Source organism: Canis lupus, chromosome 24 (genome assembly GCF_011100685.1).
Source record: "Canis lupus familiaris isolate Mischka breed German Shepherd chromosome 24, alternate assembly UU_Cfam_GSD_1.0, whole genome shotgun sequence".
NCBI classification, from domain to species: Eukaryota; Metazoa; Chordata; class Mammalia; order Carnivora; family Canidae; genus Canis; species Canis lupus.
Genome location: NC_049245.1, coordinates 2,074,376 through 2,102,069, shown reverse-complemented (window position 1 = coordinate 2,102,069; position 27,694 = coordinate 2,074,376). Strand labels below are relative to the sequence as shown.

Here is a 27,694-nt window from a genome sequence, read left to right as displayed (position 1 = left end):
CTGTGCCTTGGTTTAATTTCTACTGATCTTTCTTCCAATTCTCCAGTTCTCATCTGCTTCTCAACTCATCTCTTTTCAGTTTATTTTTCAGGATAGAATTTGCATTTAATTCTTTCTTCAGTCAATTTTAATTATGTGCTAGAATTCTCCCTCTTCTGTTTTCTAGAGCATATTCATCACTTTTTTTTGTTAAAGGTAACTCTGTTACCTGGACTTCCAGGGGATTGTTTTTTAAAAGTTGTGTATTGTAATGTAGTCTTGTTTCTTGGTATGCTAAGTAATTTTTATTAAATGCCTGACATTGTATTTGATAAATGTCAGAGAAAACTTGAATCTTTGGACCAGTCTTCTCTTCCTAGGCTTCACTTGTGCTTCATGCAGGCTGGTAAAGGGGAAGTCATCCTTTTCTGGTAGGGAGTGGAGTCTAGTCTTTGTCCTGGCTGGTCTGTCTCTGATTTGCCTTTACTCCTGGGGGGTGTCCTTGTGACAGTCCCTCCCAGAGCCAGTGGTATATTCCAAGGTTTCTCCTCTTTGGTCATCTGTGAGTTTTGTGAGAGCACTTAGTGCTACACCCAGCATATCTCAGACTTCTGGCTATCACTCTGTGCTGGTTTCATCTATTTTGCCACTCAGTGTTTAGGCCATTAGGTTGCTGCTTTGGAATCTAGAAATTTGTCACAGAGAAAGGCTCTGTTTTCTTCTGCCTTGGATCATGGCCCCTCAAATTCTTATTACCTTCTCAACTCTCTGCTGCCTCCAAACAGGTACTTTTAATATTTTATCCAAATTTTTACTTGTGCAGTGTGGGAGGTTTGGTTTATTATAAACTAGTCGGCCATAGTTGGAATCTTGTATACGTTTTTTAGAAAAAATTCTCATTTATCCTCATCTTGTGGGTCACAAGTCTCAGACTCAGAGGACTGAATGGTTTTCTGGAGTTGACATGTCTAGTTACGTGCATAACCAGAATCTGGGCCAGCTCTTCATCCAGGACTCCACAGCTCCTTGTGGCAGCCACATCTAAGGACTAACACCTCTGCCAAGGCAACAGGAGAGTGTTTGGATGTGTCAGCAGGGGAAGGAGGAGCCAGCTGAGTGGTGGCTGCAGTTCTGGCAGGGGTCAGCTAGCTTGTTTGATCACCTAAGCCTCTGTTCTCATCTTGCGTTTGGCTGAAGCCACACTTCTGATGAAGGCAGTCACATTCATAATTCATTCGTGGATACAACCTAAGACTTGCGGTCCCAAATGTGACCATGCTGCATCCCCTACCCCCTCATATGAAGAGGTACATGAGGCAAGAAAGCTTTTCAGGTAATATTGGTCTCTAGCAGTCAGTCGATTTAGAAAACTGGGTTAAGATATTTATTGCCTTTGGGACATGTACGCAGTGAGGCAAATTGTACCTTGGTGTGAAAGACAATTGGCTTGGCCTAAAAGGAACTTAGCATATAAGTGCTTTATTCATAACAACAGGAAGTACAAGCCACAAAACTCCTCAGTTACCATATTCCTTCTGTAGGAAATGAACCAACAGACACCACCAACGTGGCTAGAAGTTTGACCTTAGTTTGAGGCTGAATAGAGAAGGTGGTTTCTGGGCTGGGTGTGGAAGGAAAGGCAGTGAGTAGAATGAAGGCAGAAGCCAGTCTGTTATTTGCTGGAGAAGGTCAAACTGTAAGATTACATTTTAGTGGCCACAAACAGCTTATGACAACATGGTAATGGTTATTTTCCTCGTTTCTCCTCCAAATGTCATGGCGGCTGACTAATTGTGATTGTCAACATGGACGCTGAAGTAATGTTCTTGCTCACATTCCTCCCCTCTTACGTCCTTAAGAATGTCCATAATTAAAACAGTCTCTTCAATGGTCCCATCTTTTGTCAAAAGCACATAAAATGGGCACTTGTTTCCTTCCTCACGTGGTATCTTGCTTTTCGGGAGGAGGAATCATGGAATGGAAGTTGTCAGCCTCTCCCTTGCTTACTCTTCCCAAAGGAAAGATAGCTTGCTGGAGAGTTTTTTAGGTCTGCACTGCCCAAAGGTGGGGATACTGGCCCTCAACAGCAAAAACAAACAGAATAACAAAGACCAAAACCCAGGCACCCCTCCTCCTTTCTTGTGCTGCCCCTCTCTGCATCAGCAGGCTGTGCCAGGACCCCTCACTCCCGTGCTGTAAACATCACAGGATACACTCTCCTCCTCCTTCCTCTCTTCGGAAGCCCTGGACAGGAAGACCAAGCCACCCACCTGGAGCTGGATGTCGGAGCCATGAGGTGTGGGTTTTCTCATTTCAGGGCAGACCTAGGAGGCCTGACCTGCCTTCAAATCCAATAGACATCTTTCTGTCCAACTACTGCCAAATCACCTACTAAAGCTGTTATCTGGATCCCGATTGGGTCATGTGTCATTCTTTGAACTAGTTCCTCACAGGAAGAACACCTGCCCTTACTTTCCAAGCATTTTTTTGCTCCCAGTGGCTGGATGTACATTTACTGGCACTTTGACATAAGCAAGACATAGTTTTGAGAATGTTCATACATTTATTCAATATGTAATATATAAAAGGCTGAATCACTAGGTTGCAATCATATAAAAAACTTCTTTTTTTCAGCATGCTATCTTGGTATTCTAGATTCCTAAAACATAAGTCTTGAGTCACTTTGTAAATGGATATACCAGAACATTATAACTGCAAGTAGCAACAGGAGAAAAACAGGAAAAAAAAGAAACCACAGTGGAAGCAGAACTGAACAATTCAAACAAACACGTGAGAACAGAAGCACCATATATAATGCTGACTAGTGTTCATGCAGCTTTCTGAGCTCCTTGGAGAAAGGTGCTACCTGAAATATAAATAACACAGTTATTTCCCCCCACATTCCTCATATCTTTTTTCCAGTCCTGGTCACAAAATGTATAGAGCATCAGGTTACTGTTCAACTAAAATTATATTATGAGAGACTTCACAATAGTTCCTCTAGGGAACTTGGGGGCTAGTCCAATGGTATCTCCTAAGACCACCTTGTTTTTCCATCAGTTCTGATGCCTGTGACCTCAGGGAGTGAGATCTATGGATTTTTGGAAGAGGAACTTGAAAACCATGTGCCAGATTGCATCCTTGTCAAGTGGGCTCATTCCCGGCAGTGACCTGAAACACTACTTACCTTATCCCAGGACTCAGGTCTACAGTCATGGCAATGGAAATGACTTACTGTTGGAAAATTGGACTGCAATCCTCTAACTTAAAATGTAGATGTCCACAGGAATTTTACATTGCTGAAGTTAAAAGGTTTTGGAAATCTACCCATATATGTCATCTGCTACCTGTTTTCCTGAGCATCTGTATGTTTCAGACTTGAGTTTCTAGCACCTGGCAGGGAGATCAGGCAGGTAATGAACACTCAATTCTATTTGCTGAATGATGGCACCAACAATTAACCTACCCAATGCAACGTATGCTGAGTTGGAAAGGAATATATGGGAAAGGTGAGGAATTTACAGTCAGAAAGAGATAAAAAAGCCATGGGCCAAAGGAGCACTCCTCTGTAGGATCTGGCTTTACCTGAAGGTACCAAAAACTTGCCGTCTCATTCCCAGGCTTCACACACATATGTATATGTGCTTGTTGGCTCAGAAACCACCAGGCTCCCAACATCCTCAAACAAGAAAATAATTTGTTGTTTAGTCTTTGAAGAAATGACTCCCAGGACTGAGATTCAGCAACTAAAAAGCTGACAGACAATATTCAAAATATTGGCTTGTGCTATGGTTTTCCAGTGAAACTCCCTTGCCTTCCCGAAGACCCCTGTGAAGGCCAGCGTCCCAGACGCCTCCACTGATTCCTTCAGGTACTCCTGCACTTCTGTAACCCCTCCGCCACTGAAAAAGGCTGACCTGCCTTTACTAAGAGGATTCTATAGAATGTGACTTCTGAGGTTAGGTCATAATGATGTTATGACCCTGCTTTGTTTCTTTTGGGTCACAAGCTCTGGGGGGAAGCCAGCTACCATGTTATGAGGACACTCAAGCAACCCTGTGAAGAGGTCCATGTGGTTAAGAACTGAGACTTCCTGCCAACAAACATGTTGAGCCTGTTTCCTTATTTATAAAATGTGAGTGCTCCTTCAAATCACATCTCCACTCTTTCTACCTTCAGTGAAGTGCTGCATCTTTCCTTTCTGGTAGTACAGTTTGTTCTGTCCTTTCTCAGGTTGATTTCTTGGTATTTAGAATGATGTGATAGTTACCTAGCTGTGTTCGAGGGATGAGACAAGCCTGGGGTCCTCCTACAGTGTAGCCATCTTACTCCCTCCCTCATCTAACACAAAATGTCCAACATCTAACTGCTTCGTGCAGGTTTTTGAACACTGTCCTGAAAGTGACAAACAGAATGGCTGTATGGGGACAGTGTACCGATTGTTGGCCCTCATGGTTGCATTGCTGATTGGGAGCTGCAGCCCACTGCCACTGCCCAGCGCCATGGGAGATGATTGTACTGCATTTTGCTAGCCTAGGAAAAGATCAAAATTCAAAATTCCAAGTACAGTTTCTACTAAATGTGTATCTCTTTTCCATCATCATGAAGCTGAAAAATCCTAAGTCGAACCATAGTAAGTTGGGGATGGTCCTTGTTTCTGGGTTTTCTTTTTAGTGTGCCTGGGTTTTTTTGTAGCATTACCATATTGGCTAGGTTTTTTGATTTTCTAATATGTTTTGATTATGATCATAAGGCCACTTGCCTCTATCTTACTTCTTTTTGGGGATGGGGTGGGAGTCCAAAAGTTCTAGTTCTTTTTGCCAATTTATTCTTCTTGATTAGAAAATAGGAAATTAGGGGTGCCTGGGTGGCTCAGTTGGTTAAGCATGTGACTCTTTCTTTTGGCTCAGGTCACAATCTTAGGGTCATGAGATCAAGCCCCACGTTGGGCTCCGTGCTCAGCAGGGAGTCTACTTAAGCTTTTCTCCCTCTCTATCTGCCCCCCTCTCCTTGCTTTCCTCCTCTCCCTGTCTCCCTCTCTAAAATAAATAAATAAAATCGTAAGGAAAAGGAAAATAGACTAAAAGCTGGGCATGAAGACATTATAGATTGCATGGGGTTCTGTGAAGGTAAAGCACATAGATAATTCTTCCTATCTTCCACTCATAGTTAATGCTTTCCTTTCCTGCTTCCACTACTGTTTCTCTTTCCTATTTTCATCTGTCCTCCACCTATATTCCCAAGTTTGTACTCCCCATTTATTGATTTGCTGGTGTCCTGTTGGACCTTTTCTACAGTTATTGTTTTAGAATTGTTTACAGTCTCTCAACTTTTTATTTTCAGGATTTTAAAAATGGAGCATTAGCATAGATATAGTAAAGAACATATGGTACACCAGTCCTAATCATATAGCTTGTGAATTTTTATGAATGTATATAGATCCATGTAACTACCACTAAGATGGAGAATCCATAAGGTTCTCCCCTCCTGCTTCCCACTTTAATCCCATCTCCATCCAGAATTCACCACCATCACCACAAGGTAGTGTGCCTGTTCTTCAACTTCACATAAATGGAATCATACTGTTAGTACTCTTGTGTCTAGCTTCTTTTGCTCAAGATTATGTCTCTCAGATTCATGTATGTTTTACGGGTTCCAGTGGTTTGTCCTTTCTTATTGTGTGCCTTATTATAATGTGAAAATAAACCACAATTTATCCATTCCTTTGTTGATGGGACAGTCATATTCTCAAAATAACATGTTATTTTTTTAAAAAGATTTTATTTACTTATTCATGAGAGACACACACAGAGAGGCAGAGACACAGACAAAGGAGAAGTAGGCTCCTCGCAGGGAGCCTGATGTAGGACTCAATCCCAGGACCCCGGGATCACACCCTGAGCCAAATGCAGGTGCTCAACCGCTGAGCCACTCAGGCGTACCTCAAAATAACATTTTAAATAAACTTTATTATCCACAAATAATATCCTATAATTAGAATAGAAATCTTCACATAGTATTTTAAAAAAGCTAGATTTTCAGAGCTAACTGACTCAGGAAATTTGGTCTATCCTTTGTAGTCAGTGGTCACAGAATTTGACCCTAAGTATTTATTTTCACACTTGTGAGATAAGCATTTTTTTTTTTTTTTTTAAATTCTGGTGACCTTGAGATACCGAAACTTAAATATCTTTTCCTCAAAGTTCCACAGACCACCAGGGAGGAACTGTGGTTGCAAAGATAGAGGAGATTGTCAAAAGTTGGTTGAATGTCTTCAACATTTATTTATTAATTACATTTTAGGGAACACACTCTTCTCACATATAGAGTTTAAGGTGACATGAAATATTTGCAATGAAGGAGTCTGTGTAAATTTGAAGACAGTAAACCATTCACAATCATTTCCCATGATCACTTGAGACAAATAGAAAGGAGGCCAAAGGTTTAACAGCCTGCAAAACAGGTTTGCTGAAGGCAGGGATGGGCAGATGCTGCCTTATTTTCTTTGGAAGCCATTTGTCACTGTCAAACACACACAGTGACCTCTCTCTTAGCTCTGTTCAAACAAGAGTATAGTTTGTATCCTGACATTTCCCTGAAAATGGCAAGTTTCATTTAGCACCAGGGTAGTTTCAAGCTTTGTGTTCACTGTCATAAAGGGGAGTTGAGTTTTTTAAGAGCTATTTTGTTGAACAATATTATTTCCTCATGAAAACCCATAATCTGAAATTTCAAATATATATACCTTCGCATTCTCTTGCTGTCTCGGTAAAACTTGAAAACTTTCTTTTTGTATTATATGCTAATTGAGCTCAACTTCATTACTTAAATAATCACATTATATTTATGTGATTGTGGGTCACTGATTCTTAAACTATTATTATTGCATCTTTTTTCTTCTAAAGGAAGCTAATAATTTAAATATATGAGTCAAAGATGAAATTAAGATTGTTTTGTTAAACAATGGTCTAAAACTCAGCTTTGAATAGAAATTACTGTTTAACCATTACAGAATTGTAGAAAACAGAATTGTTGTCTGAGAATAAAACAAGTTGCTTTTCACATGAGCCAGGAAAATATAAAATAGAGACTTTTTATTAGAAGAACATTAAGGACTTGGTTAATAAATAATTATGTATGTATACCTCATCCAGGCTCTCTTCCCTTAGAATGAATTCTAAAGTTATCAAATATTTGTAAACTTTTCTTTTTCTTATTATGAAGGAAATGTAGCCAGATTGTAGGAACAGCAGAAAATATACACAGTTCCACAACAGAAAAACATTCCAAAGAAATGTATATAAAAACAGTTAATACCAATCACTGTATCTGAATTGTAAAATTCAAGAGCTTGATGATACCTAGGCAATATTTTAGTTCATGAATTGGCAAACTGTGGCCCCTGTGCCAAATCCATCCAGGTGCCTGTTTTGTAAATAAGGCTTGATTGAACCATAGCCACACCCATTTGTTTATAGACTATGGCTGCTGTGGCACTACACAGCAGAGTGCATAGTTTGTGACAGAGATCATGTAGCTTGCAAAGCCTAAAATATTTGCTATCTGGCCTTTTTTCTTGACCCATGGTCTAGTTCATCAAATAAAAATTAGATTATCTGGAAAGCATTCTTTTAAAAAAAGCATAACATATTAAGATATGCCCAGTCCTTACTTCAAGGAAGTTATAGTCTAATTGGGAAAGAAAGGACATGGACATTAATACAATTTGAAGTAAAAAAAAAAAAAAGGTGGCTGGTGTCATAGATGCTACAAAGTGCTTTAGGATTTCAGTGGGGGCATTAGGGAAGGCATCATGGAGAAGGTGAAATTTGAGCTAGTTTAATGGATAGGTAGGATGTGACTGCACCAAAATCTATAAAATATTCCTATTCAAAGAACAGTGGAAAGAATGGCTCAGAGATTGGGGAGAAGCATGCAAATATGATGACCAGCAGACAGATCAACTGCGTTAGTATGAGGAATTATGAAAGCGTGGTGGGGGATATGTTTGGAATGACAAGGCTGAGGCATTTGAATGCAGTCTGAGAATGAGTATTTTACGTATTTGGCTTCAAGAGGATTGGAGAAAAACGTGGTCATTAAGTTCGTTTATGTGCTTCCTGGGACTACATCCCAAATTTGTGACTTACATCCAAATCCTTGTGCTAGGTTCTGCTTTTGGGGGAATCCAAACTGGTTGAGTAATGAAGGTCTGAACTAGACTGGTGTCCTGGAGAATGTGAGAGATGTTATACAGAAAGAGAAGGAACATGACTTTGTAATACTTGCTATAAGGAATCTGTCTTAGTGACTTTCAAGCTAAAGCCATATTTTAACGCTTTAAACTTCTAGGCTTACAATCTGAGGTCCTGAGAGGTAACGTGACTAGTCTAGGCTCTGGCAGAGAATTGGTGGCAAGTATAAATCTGGCAACTGAGTTTCCAGGACTCTTTCTCCTGCTCAACATTGTGGAGTTTATATATACAGGGCTCTCCTGAGTTGCAGATGGGAAAGTAATACATGGAGGCTAAGAAGTCCAAGGACCTACAGCACATACATGGGTCAAGAGCCCAACTGGGCAGTTGAGTGCAGGCCAAAGTTGTTATTGACTCTTTTTGAGAATTTAAATATGCCTTTGATTACATGTTTAAGGGGAGGTAATTCAAAAGCTTTTAATATTTGTTCCTTCAAATATTTCAATTTTAGGATTCAAAAGTAGAAGTGATATGAGTGAAAACTGCATTTATATGGGAATGAATTCCAAAATTAGAAAGCACTTTTATTCAGTTGTTAATCTACTTATAAAATATTATTTTTTAAAAAAGATTTATTTATTTGAAAGAAAGAGAAAGAGAGTTCATGGGGGGAGGGACAGAGAGAGGAGGAGAAAGAGTGTTTAAGTAGATTCCATGCTTAGCACATGGAGCTTGACATGGAACTCAGTCTCGTGACTCCAAGATCAGGACCTGAGCTGAAACCAAGGGTTGTATGCTCAACTGACTGCTGACCAGGTGCCCCTACTTTATTTATTAAATATTATGATTAGGCATTGTGCTGGGGATTCAAGTAAGAAATGATTCTGGGGTCACCCAAACTCAGGAAGAGAGACTTACAATGTGAAAAATGCTAAAATAGAGGTGCCAACATATTAGTACCTCTAGTCAGGAAGTACTAAAACCATGAACACACACACACACACACACACACACACACACACACACCTTATTTTTGGAGGACTGAATGAAGAACATGGGCTGGCAGAGATAGTGAGGGAGGGTGAAAAGCTCAAGGGTACTGGAAAGGGATGCCAGGGGTCATCAGAACTCAAACTCACCTATTTTACCTGGATCTGGCTAGCTCTGATTGGCTACATCAAAGCGTCAAGGCTGATAGTTTGCTTTAATCAGGTGGTATAATCAACCTTTTGGCTGAATGGTTCTGTTGTAGAAACCCAATTCTCCTTGGAACAAACAATCCTAAACTTTGTATGGAACCATAGAAGACCCTGAATAGCCAAAGGAATGTTGAAAAAGAAAGCCAAATCTGGGGGCATCACAATTCTGGACTTTAAGCTGTATTACACAGCTGTGATCATCAAGGCAGTATGGTACTGACACAAAAACAGACACATAGATCAAAGGAACATAATAGAGAACCCAGAAATGGGCCCTCAACACTATGGCCAAATAATCTTCGTCAAAGCAGGAAAGAGCTTCCAATGGAAAAAAGACAGTTTCTTTAACAAATGCTCTTGGGAAAATTGAACAGCCATGTACAGAAGAGGGAAATTGGGCTATTCTCTTACACCATAAATAATAATAAATTCAGAATGGATGAAAGACCTAAATGTGAGGTAGGACTCCACCAAAATCCTAAAGGAGAACACAGACAGCAATCTCCTTGAACTGGGCCATAACAACTTCTTGCTAGACACATCCCCAGAGGCAAGGGGAACAAAAACAAAGATGAACTATTGGGATTTCATCAAGATAAAAAGCTTTTGCACAACAAAGGAAATAGCTGACAAAACCAAAAGACAACCTACAGAATGGGAGAAGATATTTGCAAATGACTTATCAGATAAGGGGCTAGTATCCAAGATCTGTAAAGAACTTATCAAACTCAGCACCTCAAAATAGCAAAAAACCCAGTCAAGAAATGGGCAGAAGACATGAACAGATATTTCTCCAAAGAAGACATACAAATGGCCAACAGATACATGAAAAAATGCTCCACATTACTTGTCATCAGGGAAATACAGATCAGAACCACAAAGAGATACCACTCATGCCAGTCAGAATGGTGAAAATTAACAAGTCAGGAAACAACAGATGTTGGCCAAGATGTAGGAAAAGGGGAACCCTCTTACACTGCTGGTGGGAATGCAAACTGGTGCAGCCACTCTGGAAAATAGTATGAAGGGCCCTCAAAAAGTTAAAAATAGAGCTACCTTACGACCCAGCAATTGTACTACTAGGTATTTATCCAAAGAATACAAACATAGTGATTCAAAGGGGCACATGTACACCAATGTTTATAGCAGCCATGTCCACAATAGTCAAACTATGGAAAGAGCCCACATGTCCACTGATAGATGAATGGATAAAGAAAATGTGATATATATATATATATCACATCGAATGATATATATCACATATATATATCACAATGAAATGTTATAACAATGTTATATATATATCAATGGAATATTACTCAGCCATCAAAAAGAATGAAACCTTGCCATTTGCAGCACATGGATGGAACTAGAGTGTATTATGCTAAGCAAAATAAGTCAGAGAAAGACAAATACATGATTTCACTCATATGTGGAATTTAAGTAACAAAACAGATAACATAGGGGAAGGGAGGAAAAATAAAAGAAGATGAAAACAGGCAAACCATATGAGATTCTTACTGTAGGAAACAAATAGGGTTGCTGGAGGGGAGGTGGGTGGGTGGATGGGGTAATTGGGTGATGGGCATTAGGAGGGTACTTGATGTAGTGAGCACTGGGTGTAATAGGCAACTGATAAATTATTGAATTCTACCTCTAAAACTAGTAGTACAGTATATGTTAACGAAATTGAATTTAAATAAAAAATTTAGGGGGATCCCTGGGTGGCTCAGAGGTTTAGCACCTGCCTTCGGCCCAGGGCATGGTCCTGGAGTCCTGGGATCAAGTCCCGCATCAGGGTCCCAGCATAGAGCCTGCTTCTCCCTTTGCCTCTCTCTCTCTCTCTCTGTGTGTCTCTCAAGAGTAAATAAATAAAATATTTAAAGAATAAATAAATAAAATATTTAAAAATGATATACAGTGCAGCCTAAGAAGTTATGGATTTTTTACTTATGTTCCTTATTTGGGAAATAAAATATATTTTTTACTTACTTAAAAAGACAAAAATAATAATAAAAAGAAACCCAGGTCTCCTATGACCCAATAGCAGTGTATTGTTTTAGGTGACATATACACTTATTGCCTGTTCAAATGGTCATCTCTGGGCAACCAAATAAAAAAAGTTCCTTGCCCAAGATTACTTCTTACAACATCTGGGGGGCTAGCTTCTTTCAATGAGGCATTATTTCTCTATCATTAATATCTGTACATCCTTATAGAATGATTTCAGTCGGGGCATGGGTCTATTTTATATGTATGTTATTTATTTACATTTATAGGCTTTTAAAAAAGCAGTTCTAGGTTCAAAGCAAAATTGAGCAGAAGGTGGAGACATTTCCCGTATGTCCTCTACCTTCACATGGCGCAGCCTCCCTCACCAGCAACCCCCATGAGAGTGGTACAGGTGTTACCACTGATGAACTAACATTAACACACCTTTATCACCCAGACGCCATAATTTACATTAGGGTTCACTCTTGGTGTTGAACATGCTATAGGTCTGGACAAATGTATAATGACACATATCTACCATTTTAGTACCATCCAGAATAATTTCTCTGCCCCGAGGCTCCTTTGTGCTTCATCTATTCACCCCTCCCTTTTCCACCATCCTCCAGCAAACCTGATCGTTTTACTGTGCCCATGGTTTTGCCTTTTCTGGAATGTCATATAGTTGAATCATGCAGAATGTAACCTTTTCAGACTTCTGTCACTTAATAATGTGCATTCAGGTTTCCTCTGTGCCTTTTCATGGCTTGATAGCTCATTTCTTTTTAGTGCTGAATAATACTCCATGATCTGGATGGACTGCAGATTATTTATCTCTTCACCTACTTAAGGATATTGTAGTTCTTTCCAAGTTTTGGCAATTATGAATAAAGCTGCTATAAACAAAAGCTGCTGTTTTTATACTGCTTTTCAGAATTGTGTCAACTGTCAAAGTTGACTTTCACCTATGGTGATACTGGTTTTCTACCTTTAAAATATATTTAACTAAAAAAAAAAGAAGTAGAATTTAAAGGCACATTTTAACTACCTAGAAACTAAATTGTAAAGATGGTAAACAAATGATTGAAATTTGATGGAATAGGGAAAAATTCATTTTGAAACCTGTTCTGCTAAAAAAAGAAAGAAAAATTAACTTTGAAATAGCATTTTGTCCAAGCTGAACTGAGTTCCATGAGATTTCTTTGAAAGATTTTATTTATTTATTTATTTATTTATTTATTTATTTATTTATTTATTTATGAGATAGAGAGAGAGAGAGAGAGAGCGCGAGCAGGGGGAGAGAGAGAAGCAGGCTCCCTGCTGAGCAGGGACCCGATGGAGGCTCAATCCCAAGACCCTGGGATCATGACCTGAGCCGAAGGCAGATGCTTACTGACTGACCCACCCAGGTGCTCCTACCATGAGATTTTTAACACCAAATGCCTTTAACTATATTTGGATTTTGCTTTGTGAGGAGGAAGTTATAGAAACTGGAATGCACCAAACCTTGGAATCAGCTTGGCATGTGGTTTAAAGGGATGCAAGTTTTGGGGCACCTGAGTGGCTCAGTTGGTTAAACATCTGCCTTTGGCTCAGGTCATGATCCCAGGGTCCTGGGGTGGAGCCCTGCATTGGACTCCCTGCTCAGTGGAGAGTCTGCTTCTCCCTCTGGCTGCCACTCTCCCTTCTTGTTCTCTCTCTCTCTCTCTCTCTCCCCCTCTGTCAAATCAATCAATCTATAAAAAAAAGGGGATATGGGTTTTGGAATCAAGCAAAGCTGGGTTTGAATTCTGGTTTCTTAACCTACTAATATGAGGTCTTGTTACTCAGACCTCAGGGTCATCATCTCTAATATGGCTTACCAGCACCCTCCTCAAATATTTATTGTGAGAAATAAATGAAGAAACATTTGCAAATACTTAGCCCATTTTGGGTACTCAGTAATTGGTGTCTGCAAGTACTATCTCTCATTTGATGTTTGTGATGGGCCTCAGCCTTGGGGACATCCTAAAACACATAGGCTTTTGCTCCTGGCTTTGTGCTCTCCACAGAGCAGCTCCTCCTTCTGGACCATCTCCAGAGCAGGTGCATGAATGAACAACCCTTGTGTCTGTCCTGTTCATTTGTTCTAGACATTTTAAAGAAGTGCAGAATTGAAGCCACACTGAAACAGAATTTTTTTCACCTGTCTGTTGTGGAAATTTTTCCATTTGGACACAAATGCTCTGAATTTCCTTTGTTGCATAAAGTGCTTACCATGGGGGCAGCTGGCGTCCAGGTTTGCTCTCAGAAGGGCTGGTGCTTTAGCAGCCACTCATTATATTATCTGTTGATCAAGGCTCTAACTCCTGGAATGTGACCTTGTGACCACTGGTTAAAGTGGGTCATTGCAAACGAGCATTAAATGCTTTTCTGATGATCCCAAATGGAAGGGATTGGACCAGTAGAGGTGTGCTGTGATCATCTCAGTCAACCTTTGATGTTTGAGGTAGACGACTTTGTTATGAAGTTCTTTGGAGAGGGCAGTGAAAGGTTGGCACAGGGGATGTGATCTGTAAATGATACTCAATAAGCATTGCATTTTGTTAGTACTGATAACGATCCATGAATCCAATGTCTACATCTTTCCTGAGGTCTTGACAACATGTGACTACTGTCTCCTCAAAGTGCCATCGCTCTCACTCCTCAGGTTTTTCCTCTGTGTCTCCAGCCTCTATTCCACCTCCTCTGCTGGTGCCTCTTCTGCAGTTAGTTTGCTACCTGCCAGTGTCGCAGACCTCTGTCCTTAGTCTTCATTTCCCTGGATGCTGTCAGCCAATCCATGGTTTTAAATACCATTTCTACTTTATGATTCCTCATTAATTTCTCCAGCTCTAATCTTGCCCCTGAGCACCAGCCTCAGGCATGAAACTACTTCCTTGATGGGTCCACTAGGAATCTCTAGATTGACCTAGACTGCACAGAGCTTTTTATCCATTCTACGGCCTCCCTTTTGTCACCTAAGATTCTTTCATGGCACTAACTGATGCTGCTGCCCCCCCCCCCCCCATCTGTCCAGGCTCATTTTTTAACTTCTGATCCTCAGTCTTTCAACTGTCTCATGGAGCTATGCTGATAGTACAGCCTCTGATTCTTAATCTAAATGATAATTGTAATACTTGCTTTGCCTATTTTATTGGGTTGTTATAGAATAAAAATGCTTTGCAAAGTGCGGAGCAATATAGGAAGTTACCATTCTATTGTTGGACGTACCTTATCTGAGGACCCACATAATAGATTTCTCTCAGAGTTTGTTTATTTTCCCCACTGGTAATCAGATTTTCTTTTTTTTTTAAGATTTTATTTTTTTATTTGACAGGGAGAGAGGGAGAGAGAAAGAGAGAGAGAGAATGAATGCATAAGAAGGGGGAGTGGCAGACAGAAGGAGAGGGAGAAGCAGGCTCCCCGCTGAGCAGTGAGCTGGACTTGGGACTCGATCCCAGGACCCTGGGACCATGACCTGAGCTGAAGGCAGATGTTTAACTGACTGAGCCACCCAGGTGCCCGAAAGATTGTCTTTTTTTGACAAACTGTGACACTGCCTTCTGTCAGCTACCAGAAGCACTGTGACTTGATACATCTGTTTCCTTGCTTTGATTTAGGGGAAACTCAGAGCAAAACCTCATGTGTAACCATCCTCACTATTCTTGAGTTAGTTTTCAATTATAATTATTCTTTCTCTTTTCAAAACATGTTTCATTAATGTTTAACTTCATTTTAATTTCACTGTTGTATGTTGATCTTTCATTGCCGTCTTTTTTTAAGAGTCTTAGTACAAGTTCATAATGGATCAATACATGAACTAACACATAAATCTCGTCACCACAATCTACTGGATTTGGAGGTCCATCATTGTATTTTATTATCATTAACCTGAAATCTAAATTTTACTAAGGTTAAAAGGAATATTTTCAAAGCATTTGGGGGAGGACACACAAATAATTGTTAATTAATATTTAAGATATATATATCTCATATATATATCTCATATCTCATATATACTCATATATATATACTCATATACTCATATATATATACTCATATATATCTCATACTCATATATCTATTTCCCATAATAATTAGGGACTTCCTTTAGTTGCATAGAATCATGGATTTAAATAACGTCAAGTCTTTATCATGTGGTAGGAAGGCCAGAGGTAGAGTGTTCAGGGCTCCCTCCCTCTTCATGTTCTGCAACCTACTTAAGGACTTTTGCCCTAAGTATCACAGGATGGGTCCTGCATCTTCAGGCATTGAGACTGCTTTCCAAGAAGGGAGAGAAGGAAGGAGAAATGGTGAAAATTCAGTGGAATCTGAACCTAATTGCCTGCAAAACAATACTTCCCTGGACGCTCCGATTGGCATACTTCTGCTGATGTTTAATCAGACAGAACTGGGTTGCATGGCCACCCCTAGCTGCAAAGGAGTCTGGAAGGCTGAATGTTCCTTAATGAGATACATGGTTGTACCAAGCCCAGTCAACTGTTTCTTGGTAAGGAAAGGGCGGGGATTGGTACTGGGGAGGCAGCTAGCAGGGTATGCTACATTCTCCAGCCTTTTTTGCTTAGAGGTCAGATTTCTGAACACAGAAAACATTTCTAGCAATCCAAGTAGTGTTTGAGTACTTGTTATACTTAATTTAATTTTTTTAAATGAAAATCTCACTTTTGACAGTGGTTTTGAGAATTGAATGAAGTATATAGGTAAAGGATCTTATATGAGCTGCTCTAACACAGTGATAGTACAGATGTCAACTGCTCATCACAACAAATCTTGAAAAAGAACACCACTTACCAGGTTTATTCCCTTCACTTTCACCTTAAAGAACAAATGATACTCCAAATGCACTAAATAAATATTCTACAAAAATAATTTTTTGACACTACAGTTTCAGGCAAAGACACATTCATCAATTTACTCAATAACATAGTCACTGGTCAAAGAGCATCAAATGAGTTGAATTTGAGCTATGTGCTCTATCTGGTGAGCCCACAAAGTTTTGTTTCATGCATTTAGGCTGAGTGAGAAGTGAAGTGGCAGCATTTTCAACAAGCGTCAGATCTCTTGGACATGTGTACAGTTTGTAGGCACTTTGAGGGACTTTGAAGTTCAGTCTATTTTGCCCCATGTTTTTCTGCACTATGCATTTATTTAAGTGTGATCTGTGTGCAAGATAACCATGAACTCCCCCAAAGTTGAAAAATTAGTGAAGAAAATGTTTGGAAAAAAGGAAAGGGGATGAGAGTAATGTATTTTTCTTACTTATATTTTGTGTATAAACTCAACTTGTTATTTTCCCATTGTTGTTTATTACTTATGTAAAGTTGTTTTTATTGTTCAAGTGATATATTTTTCTGTTTGGATTGGGATGGAATACATTATATTTTCCCCTGTTAATATGAAAGAAAAAATGTAAAAGTAAATGGCTTTTTACTTATGGATAGATTTTCAACAATAAGTTTAAGTGGTTAAGCAAGGAGTTGTATGCTGTCAACTTCTATGTGGAATTATATTGTAGAGAGGATGATTGAGGAACTTGTTTTTGTGTTGACTATATGGACTATATGGACTATATATATAGTTGACTATATGTCTTGTGTATCTATCTCATTTAATCTTCCCAACAGCCCACTCGGAGCAGGCACATCAATTCATTATGCAGGGAAGTTATGATGGCTAAATATAGTGGAACTATATATCCCAGAACTCCCTCCCCTGCATGGTCCTAGTTTTTGGTTTTGTGACACTGAAAGACCGAAGGGAAGTTGCAACCCTTGAGTGATGCATAGTGTGCAGGCTTATTTGGTGGGTATGGGCTCTCGTTCATCTCCTCTCCAGCTTTTCCAAGTCCTGGGCTATGTGGATTAGCTCAGTGGCGAAGGCACCAGTTTCTTCTGAAGGTCACCTCTATCATCAAGATTGGAGATGGTGACATGATCTTCAGTCTATCTTTGGGAATTTCTGCTTTACGTTCAGCTTTTCTTCCAGATACCCCACACTGCTGATCTCAGTCACTTCAGACGCACCACCAGATGCAGACACAATGTCCATTCTGGACTTTTCCACCAACTCTCACATTGCATAAGATCCAATCCCTATAATAAATCTCTTATTCCATGTCACTCATGGGGATCAAGTTCCAGAAGTCATCAGACTCAGAAGATTATTTCTTACACTTGGCTCTATAGCTCCTTAGGGAACCTGCGAGAAGTGAATAAAATTTATTTAATTCCTATCCTGTGCTAAGCCCTGGGATCAGTGCTGTTAATGCATTTAATCTCTACAACAGGTATTATTACCATTTTATAGGTGAGGCAGCTCAATTTTTCTTAGGGCTAGTTCTACAAATAACTTTTTTGCCTTAGGGCAAGATGATGTCCAAAATTTATTTTTTATGGAGAATCTGTCGTTGTAAAAATATTACTTTGGAGACAAATTTTCTGAGAGCAGTAAATACCAGAAGCCAAGCCAAAAACTTCAGCACCCTGTTGAGATTGGGGAAAAGGCAACATTGACTTATTTTCACTTAAATTTGTGACCTGGAAAAAAGTCAACAGGGGTGGTTTTCTTCTTGTTCTAAGGCTTGTGGCTGCAAATTCTTTGCATGCCCATTTATTTCACTAAAGCAAATGGTTGCTCAAAGTGCTTGAGAGACATGGGTTATAAGATGCTACAGCTGTAAATTCATTTCCCAGAATTCAGAAAAGTGTGGTGCTCAATTCGGTAAACATTGCTTCCATGAAAATTTAGTTTACTCAGGTTGTGTATTTGAATATTAATCATAGCCTGTCATGAACCAGGCTGGTTGGTTGACCAGCTGGCTCACCATTTCTTTGTGTTCAGTCTTCCTCATGTCTTTTACTACTCCAAGGCTGGCATTTAAATGCCAGGTCCCGAGCATGTTTTGAAAGAATACATTTGAATGCAATTACTAAGCCTCCTTTAGAAGTCCAGCAGCCCTGTCTATTATAATAATTGATAGTCCAGAAACTTGTTAGAGAGAAAGGAATTTAATCAAAGCTAAAAGTAATTTATAGGGTAAGTCCGACATACACATACTTTCTCTAAGCCTTGGTTTGATTGGTTTTCATTTTTGGGATGTGTATTTGACATTTGAAACAATTTTGGTCAATAATGCTTTCATTCAAGGCTGAGAGTTCTTTGACCTATGTATAGAAAATGAGGGAGAGAGCCAAGAGAAATTTGGTGCCAGTGGTGACTGCTGAACTCTTAGGATCATTAAAATATACTGCTAACTGCATGAAATAAAGCACATTTGACTCAGATTTCTTCTTTGGAATAGTATTGGCCAGTTTCCCAGGAAAGAAACTTCTTTCCTCTTCCCAACGATTCTATCTTCTGTTGCAGACTATTCTCCGGTTATTAGTGGCAACAGCAGAGTTAAGTGCCCCACCCTTACTTCTCCTGCGCTTATCTCTGATAACCTTAGGTACCCATGTCTTCTTAATGAGAGCTCTCTTCATGAGGTTTTCCTGGAGTTAGGAGCATGTAGGCCTGGACACAAGCAAGCTGTAGATTCTGAGGAGTTAGTGCATCAGGAAGAAGTTCTTGGACAATGATGGAGGGGACCCGGTGGGGAAATACACAGCTTCCCCTCAAAATGGACAGGGTTTGTTCTTCACAGTCTTCCAGAATTTCCAGTGGGATTGAGGCCCAGCAGATCATCGAAGAAATTTTTCATTTACACATTTCCTTCCCTTCCCTTCCCTGACTCACTTCTCTACTCCCGTACCTGTTTCCTGGGCTCACCTCCTGAATAATTGATGCATGTAAGTCATCTCAGATTCTGCTTTGGCAGAGTCCAAACTAAGACAGTGAACTTTATGTTTGGTTCTGTAGGGTTGTCTTTGAGGGCTCAACCTGAGGAGTGAGAACAGATAAGTAGCTGATAACTGGTGGGCCCATCTGCAAAAGAGCCAGCCAGGGCAGTTGAGGGAGCGAGTCCCAAGGCCAACTTCTAGAAAGGCAAGGTTGTTATAGGAGAGGTGGGCTGGGTGCTGGTTAGCAGGGGGTTGGATGGAGAGGAATGACCTCTAATGGCTGGGAGCAGAGGTGTAAAGGTGCACCCAGGAAGGAGTTTCTTCTTTCCCTGAATACTTGATGAGGCACTTCATCTGCATCTGTCTCTTATCCACCAAGCAGGAGCTGACAACTCAAGTGGTCAGCCCCACTTCTACAAAGCCCCAGATGGATTTTTACAGCACTCTTCAACAGTAATTAATAAGGTTATCTGCACCCAGATGCTCTATGGGTACCTCAAGTTAAGCCTTTCCTGAACAAAATTCATTCTTTTCTGTTATCCCTTTCATCTCACCTCCCAACCTCCAGTCCTTTTCTTTCTTCAGCATTCTTTCCTTCAATTAAAAGCAAGCTATCCACTCCGGAGCTGTATGACATTCCTTGTACTCTGTCTTCCTCGTCTGACTGCTCACCTAAATGACTTGGCTGCTCACCAGAGCAGTTTGGCTCCTCTGAATTTTCCTGGTCAGGCCATCCACTCTCCATTGTCGGCTTTATGCCCACATTATTATTCATGTCAACATGTTGATCCTCCCATGACTTCACTCCCCTCCTCTACCACCCCATTCATCCTTCCTTCATTCTGTAACCAGGACAGTGTTCCTAAATGACATGATCATGATCACATGAACTTTTAACAGCTCCTATTATCCATAATTAATAGTTTCAATAATTTTGCCTCAGGGCATCTGGATGGCTCAGTCAGTTAGCATCTGACTCTTGATTTCAGCTCAAGTCATGATTTCAGGGTTGTGGGATTGAGCCCTGAGTCAGGCTCTGCACTGAGTGTAGAGCTTGCTTAAGATGTTTTCTCTCCCTCTGCCTCTGCCCCTCCCCCTCTCTAAAAAAATAAAATAAGATAATTTTATCTGGCATTTGAGGTTCTTCATATCCTTGTTCCTCTTCCTGAGACCCTCTTCCTACCAAACACATGGATCTATGTTCCTTGTGCTCCAGACCTGCACAAGGAACCTGCACAAAATCTATCCCAAGAAACATGGATACTTGGAGATGTATCCTGAATAGAGATACAAGGGTTTCAGGATAAGAAACTAGACAACACTGCCCACTCTTTCTCACTCTTGGATGTTCAAAAGGTGCATCTGCACACTCTAGATTCTGAGAAGTCTGCAATAAAGAACTGTTTACTTTTGCGTAACCCGCTGTTCCCAAACTTATTTGGCCATGGTGTCTCTTTCTCGCCTTTACAGAATGCTAGCTATTATTAATATCGTGAAGAACCAGTGTTCTTGGGATACAAGCCATTTTTTCTAACCACACCAGACTTGACATCTGAAGCACACGTCAAACTCCAGGACTAGGGTTTTGTTTATTTATTTTTTGCTCTCAAGCTGTTCTATTACCCTGAAAGGATTTTACCCCAGTGTCTTTCTCAAAGTCCCAACTCATCCTTCAGGGTGGGGCTGTGATGCCACACTCAGAACACAGCTGCCTCCTTCCCATCAGCGCCCCTGCCCATCTTGTTCCTGCCTAGGACTTTTTGGTGCTTCTGAGATAGAAACGATTTCTTTCTGCCTTGTAGTATGAATAACTAAAATTCTTATTGAAATTCAAGATCTTTGAAAACAAGCATGTTTTATTTTCCTTTTTTAAAAAGTGTTACCTTCAGTGCTGTGCAAGTACATTGACCCCAAATAGCTCATGAGCAACCTTTTTTTCTGAGTTAATTTCACAACTTTTTCATTATTTCTTGTAAAGTCTGTCCAAACAACAGAGAAGCATGATTAGTCAGATCGGGTTTGAATCTCATCAGGGCTGCTTACTGGCTGGTGATCTTGACAATCTGTGGGCCTTCTCTGAGCCCTAGTGTTCTTACAGGGGGGGTGGTGAGATGATCTGAGCTAATGTGTGAGGGGCTGAGCACTGTACGTGGAGCCCAATCAGGCTCAAACCCACATTGATGGATGATGAGTACTGTGACGTCTCCAGACACCATGCCACAGCATAAGCACATTACAGCCTTATTTAATTTAATCCTCACAACCTTATGAGTTATATGTTATCTTTCTCATGTTATAGGTAAAAAAGCCAATATAGAGATCTGAGATTTTTAGTTTCACACCAGAACACAGGCTCTATAGAACCACCACATGATAATGAGGACTGGGTATTTAGTGGTTGTTATTTTTATTCACAGAGATTGCCAGAAATATGGAATTCAACCGAAAAAAGAAATACCAGAAAATACTGCATCAAAGGAGACTTAGGTGTTGAATCCAAATGTTTGACACTACCACTTACTATTGTGAGGTCTGGGACAAAGTAATCTTTAAAAAGAAATTCAGTTTCCTTACCTGTCAAGTGAGGATAATAGTGATATTTTTACCTTATGGGTAGAGAGAATGCAAAGAGACAATATACATAAAAGATTTAGCCTCGTGCATGGCTCATGGTGAGTTTTTTTTGAAGAGTAGAAGCTAATGTCACTGTTATTGTTATTACTGTCTCTTCATCACTGTGCAAGAGGATGAAGAGCAGCTACTTTGTGCTTATGCCAATGAGAAACAGTGTACATAAACTGTCAGTAATCTTTTGACTTGAGAGAGGAGCAGTTAATTCAACCACAAAATTTTATTCCAGTTTCCTGTGAAAAACAACAAGCAAGAAAATATCCCCTCTTATTAAGATACAAAGAAATGGAAAAATCCTCCATGCTTATGGATTGGAGGAACAAATATTGTTAAAATGTCTATGCTACTCAAAGCATATACATTCAATGCAATCACTATCAAAATACCATCAGCGTTTTTCAGAGAGCTGAAACAAACAATCACAAAATTTATATAGAACTATAAAAGACCCCTAATAGGCAAAGGAATGTTGAAAAAGAAAACCAAATCTGGGGGCATCACAATGCCGGATTTCAAGTTGTACTACAAAGCTGTGATCTTCAAGACGGTGTGGTACTGGCACAAAAACAGACACATAGATCAATGGAACAGAATAGAGAACCCAGAAATGGGCCCTCAACACTATGGCCAAATAATCTTAGACAAAGCAAGGAAGAATATCCAATGGAAAAAAGCATCTTCAACAAATGCTCTTGGGAAAATTGAACAGCCACGTACAGAAGAGGGAAATTGGGCTATTCTTCTACACCATAAATAATAATAAATTCAGAATGGATGAAAGACCTAAATGTGAGGTAGGACTCCACCAAAATCCTAAAGGAGAACACAGACAGCAACCTCCTTGACCTGGGCCACAACAACTTCTTGCTAGACACATCCCCAGAGGCAAGGAGAACAAAAACAAAGATGAACTATTGGGATTTCATCAAGATAAAAAGCTTTTGCACAACAAAGGAGACAGCTGACAAAACCAAAAGACAACCTACAGAATGGGAGAAGATATTTGCAAATGACTTATCAGATAAGGGGCTAGTATCCAAGATCTATAAAGAGCTTATCAAACTCAGCACCTCAAAATACCAAAAAACCCAGTCAAAAAATGGGCAGAAGATAGGAACAGACATTTACTTATAGAAGATGTACAAATGGCCCACAGAGAGATGAAAAAATGGTCCACATCACTTGTCATCAGGAAAATACAGGTCAAAACCACAAGGAGATACTACCTCATTCCAGTCAGAATGGCTAAAATTAGGGGCCCTTGGGTGGCTCAGTGGTTGAGCATCTGCATTTGGCTCAGGGCATGATCCTGGGGTCCTGGGATTGAGTCCCACATCAGGTTCCCCGCAGGGAGCCTGCTTCTCCCTCCACCTATGTCTCTGCCTCTCTTTCTTTGTCTCTCATGAATAAATAAATAAAATCTTAAAAAAAAAAGAATGGCTAAAATTAACAACTCAAGAAACAACAGATGTTGGTGAGGATACAGAGAAAGGGAACTCTCTTACACTGCTGGTGGGAATGCAAACTGGTGCAGCCACTCTGGAAAATAGTATGAAGGGCCCTCAAAAATTAAAAATAGAGCTACCCTACAACCCAGCAATTGCACTATTAGGTATTTATTCAAAGGATACAAGCATAGAGATTCAAAGGGGCACATGCACCCTAATGTTTATAGCAGTCATGTCCACATTAGCCAAACTATAGAAAGAGCCCAGATGTCCACTGATAGATGAATGGATAAAGAAGATGTGTGGTATATATCATATACATATATATATATATAATATATCATATATATATATATATACAATGGAATATTAATCAGCCATCAAAAAGAATGAAATCTTACCATTTGCAACAACATGGATGGAACTAGAATGTATTACGCTAAGCAAAATAAGGGAAAGACAAATACTGTATGATTTCACTTATATGTGGAATTCGAATAACAAAACAGATGAACATGGGGGAAGGGAAGGAAAAATAAAAGAAGATGAAAACAGAGTTAGGCAAACCATAAGAGACTCTTACTGTGGGAAACAAACTGAGGGTTGCTGGAGGGGAGGTGGGTGGGTGGATGGGGCAACTGGGTGATGGGCATTAGGAGGGTGCTTGATGGAATGAGTACTGGGTGTTATATGCAGATGATGAACCACTAAATTCTTCCTCTAGAACTAATAATACAGTATATGTTACTTAAATTGAATTTAAACTTAAAAGCAACTCTCCTTTTAATTTATTAAAAATTAATTAATTTTTGAATTTTTCAAGTTTTACTTTGCATTCCAGTATAGTTAGCATACAGTGTTATATTAGTTTCAGGTGACAATAAAGTGATTCAACAACTTTATACACTTGGTGCTCATCATAACAGATGCACCACTTAGTCCTCATCAACTATTTCCCCCATTCCCCCCTCACCTCCCCTCTGGTAATCAGCAGTTTGTTCTTTGTAGTTAAGAATGTTTCTTGGTTTCTCTCTCCTTTGCTCAGAAAACCTGCCTCTTCAAAATTCTGGAACATATAATAAAATGTGCTTGGTAAAAATTGAACCCATGGCACTGTAAGATTAGGTGTAACTGCAGATCTTCACCTGTGTGGTTGTGGAGCTAAACCCGGTGACATTGGGATTCCCTACTGACTCCTTGGATAGGAGCTGCCCACTCAGAGTGGGGCTTTATCTCTAAGTGGAAGATTTGAGGGTTAGGCTTCATTAGCTTCAAAGTAAATCTGTCTTTGCCAGACTCCAGCACATTTCTCTATTAATTCAGGTCTTCTCTTTATGGCCTTTAGTAAAATTCTGTGATTTTCTTCCCATAGGTTTTGAATCTTCTTATTAATTTCTGTTTCTAGACACAATGGTTGGTGTTTCCATTGTAGACTGGATTCTTTACCTTTTTTTTTTTTAAGACTTTATTTATTTATTCGTGAGACACACACACACACACACACACACACACACACACAGGCACAGGCAGTGGGAGAAGCAGGCTCAACGCAGGGAGCCTGATGCGGGACTTGATTGCAGGACTCCAGGATCAGGCCCTGGGCCAAAAGGTAGGCGCTAAACTGTTGAGCCACACAGGGATCCCCTCTTTATCTTATTTCATCTTCCCTCCTCCCTCACTCCTTTCCTTCCTTTCTAATTGCCTTCCTTCCTTCCTCTTCTGACAGTAGTAGTTTGAACTTAACTGATTTGTGTATGCTTATTTTTATCTTCAGCCATCTTGCTCATTTAATTCTCATTTAGATCCAAAAATTTGCCAGTTAATTTTGGATTTTCTAATCATATCACATTACAGAAAACAACAGTTTTCTTTTTCTTTGTCTTGTTTACTTTTCATATTTTTTTGTCTGTGTCGACAAATATTTCTAGTAGGATATTGAATGGTTAGGCTGAGAGTAGTTGGCCTTGTCCTATTAAACTTCATCATTACACATGATGCTTGTTGAGGAGTGCTAGAAAATAGATTGTCATGTTTTCTTCGATGAGTAATTTGGAAAACTTTTTTTTTTAGATTTTATTTATTTATTCATGAGAGACACACACACGCACACACACACACACACACAGAGAGAGAGAGAGAGAGAGAGGCAGAGACAGGCAGAGGGAGAAGCAGGCTCCATGCAGGGAGCCCGACGTGGGACTTGATCCCAGGACTCCAGGATCATGCCCTGGACCAAACGCAGGCACTAAACCGCTGAGCCACCCAGGGATCCCCATTTGGAAACATTTAAAAAATATTATATATTGGTTTTGAATTTTATCCAATCATTTTGATCTCTATTAAGATTATCTTATTGGTTTTCTAATGTAATATACTAAAGCAATTATATATATTAATATATATTTACATATATGTTAGGATAATATTAAGGGTACCCCATATTAAAGCAATTATTAGGGATCCCTGGGTGGCGCAGCGGTTTGGCGCCTGCCTTTGGCCCAGGGCGCGATCCTGGAGACCCGGGATCGAATCCCACATCAGGCTCCCGGTGCATGGAGCCTGCTTCTCCCTCTGCCTGTGTCTCTGCCTCTCTCTCTCTCTCTCTGTGACTATCATAAATAAATAAAAATTAAAAAAAAAAAAGAATAGAATTAAAAAAAATAAAGCAATTATTAATATAAATAGCTTTTTTGTAATTTTGCATTGATCTTGCATTCTTAATGTAATAATTATTTGGATATATTATAACTTAACACATATTGTTAAGTTTGATGAAGTAATAATAAATTAAGATTTTTGCCCGTATATTCACAAGAGAAGAGTCTATTATTCTATTTTCTGGAATTATTTTCTGTGATTTGTATATCATTATTTTTAGCCAGTAAAATGGATTGAGTAACTTTTCATTTCTTTCTGTTCTACTGAACAATTCCTGTTCTACATGGTCTCTTTCTTTAACATTCTTACCCATAATTCTTTTTGGGACTGGTGTTTCTTTTTAATTTTCTTGTCGTTTTTTTTCCTTTTAGGAATAAAGATTTGGTTGCCTTTGTAATTTCTTTCAAGGTTTAATATCTTCTCAGCTTTAGAAAAATATTTTATTAATTTATTCATGAGAGACACACAGAGAGAGAGAGAGACAGAGAGACAGAGACAGAGACACAGGCAGAGGGAGAAGCAAGCTCCATGCAGGGGGCCCGATGAGGGACTCCATCCTGGGGCTCCAGGATCACACCCTGGGCTGAAGGTGGCACTAAACTGCGAGCCACCAGGGCTGCCCTTTTTTTTTTTTTACTTTTTCTTAAGCCAATTTTAATAATTAAGAAAGTCTCTGTATTGTCCTTTTTATTCCTAAATTTCTTTATCTTTATTCATTCCTTTCATCTACTACCTGCAGGTATATTTTGATCTTTTTCTAGCTTCTTGTGTTATAAATTTAGATCATTTATTTTTTGTCTTTTTCATTTTTATTTTTAAAAAATTTTATTGTTTTATTTAAATTCAATTAATTAACATATACTGTATTATTAGTTTCAAAGGTACAGTTCAATGATTCATCAGTTGTATGTAACACCCAGTGCTTATTACATTGCATGTTCTCCTTAATGCCCATCACCCAGTTACCCCATCCTCTTTTTCATTTTTAGATAGATGCAAGAATGTTAAGTTTTTCTCTGAGTATAGCTTAGTCTCCATCTCATACACTTTTCTATAAAATATTTCATGGTTTGTTAATAGAGTTTATTTATTTATTTTTAAGATTTTATTTATTTATTCATGAGAGACACAGAATGAGAGAGAGGCAGAGGCACAGGCAGAGGGACAAGCAGGCTCCACACAGGGAGCCCGATGCAGGACTCTATCCCAGGACCCCAGAATCATGCCCTGAGCCAAAGGCAGATGCATAACCGTTGAGCCACCCAGGTGTCCCCTTTCAAGTAGTTCTTATTTTCATCTTTTTCCTCCTCCTTACTCTTATTTTGTGAGCCACCCCCCACAAAACATCATATTGACTAGATGACTTCTTCAAATTTGTTGATACTGCAAATTATTTTTGTTTTTGTTGTATTGAACACATCAATTACTGAGGGCAGCAATTTGAAATCTTGTATAATAATAAGATTGTTAGTATCTTGTTTGGTTTTGTAAATTTTTGCTTTATGAATTTTGAGGCTACTTTATTAGGTACATTCAAGTTTAGAATTGCTATATCTTTTTGAAGATGTGGATATTTTATCATAATGCTCTGGCTTTCTCTATCCCTAATGATTTTTGTCTTTAAATCTATTTTGTCTGCTTTTAACATGGTTTGTCCAGCTGCCTTCTGATTGATATTTACCTGGCATTTATTTTTCCATTCTTTCTTTCAGCTGTTACCTTTCTTTTTTCATATTTCTTTTAGGCTTTAGCTTAATTTGTATGTGTGGTTTGTC

The 27,694-nt window shown here is 39.4% G+C and overlaps 2 long non-coding RNA genes across 11 annotated transcripts in view; one reads left to right on the top strand and one right to left on the bottom strand.

Annotated features, from left to right (window-relative positions):
• Positions 1-2,522: 2,522 nt before the first annotated feature.
• On the bottom strand, positions 2,523-3,906 carry LOC111092135. The gene is made up of 2 exons (XR_005377469.1): positions 3,565-3,906; positions 2,523-2,845 (listed from the first exon to the last, which is right to left on the bottom strand). It is a non-coding gene; the product is annotated as an uncharacterized LOC111092135 (long non-coding RNA).
• Positions 3,907-3,962: 56 nt separating this feature from the next.
• LOC102151318 overlaps positions 3,963-27,694 on the top strand; it is an 82,019-nt gene continuing 58,287 nt past the window's right edge. For 5 of the 10 annotated variants that reach the window (XR_005377466.1, XR_005377462.1, XR_005377464.1 and 2 more), the window contains exon 1: positions 3,965-4,114. This is a non-coding gene — a long non-coding RNA (uncharacterized LOC102151318). Of the gene's footprint in view, positions 4,115-27,694 lie in introns of all 10 variants that reach the window. The other 5 variants (XR_005377459.1, XR_005377468.1, XR_005377467.1 and 2 more) reach the window with 3 other exon arrangements.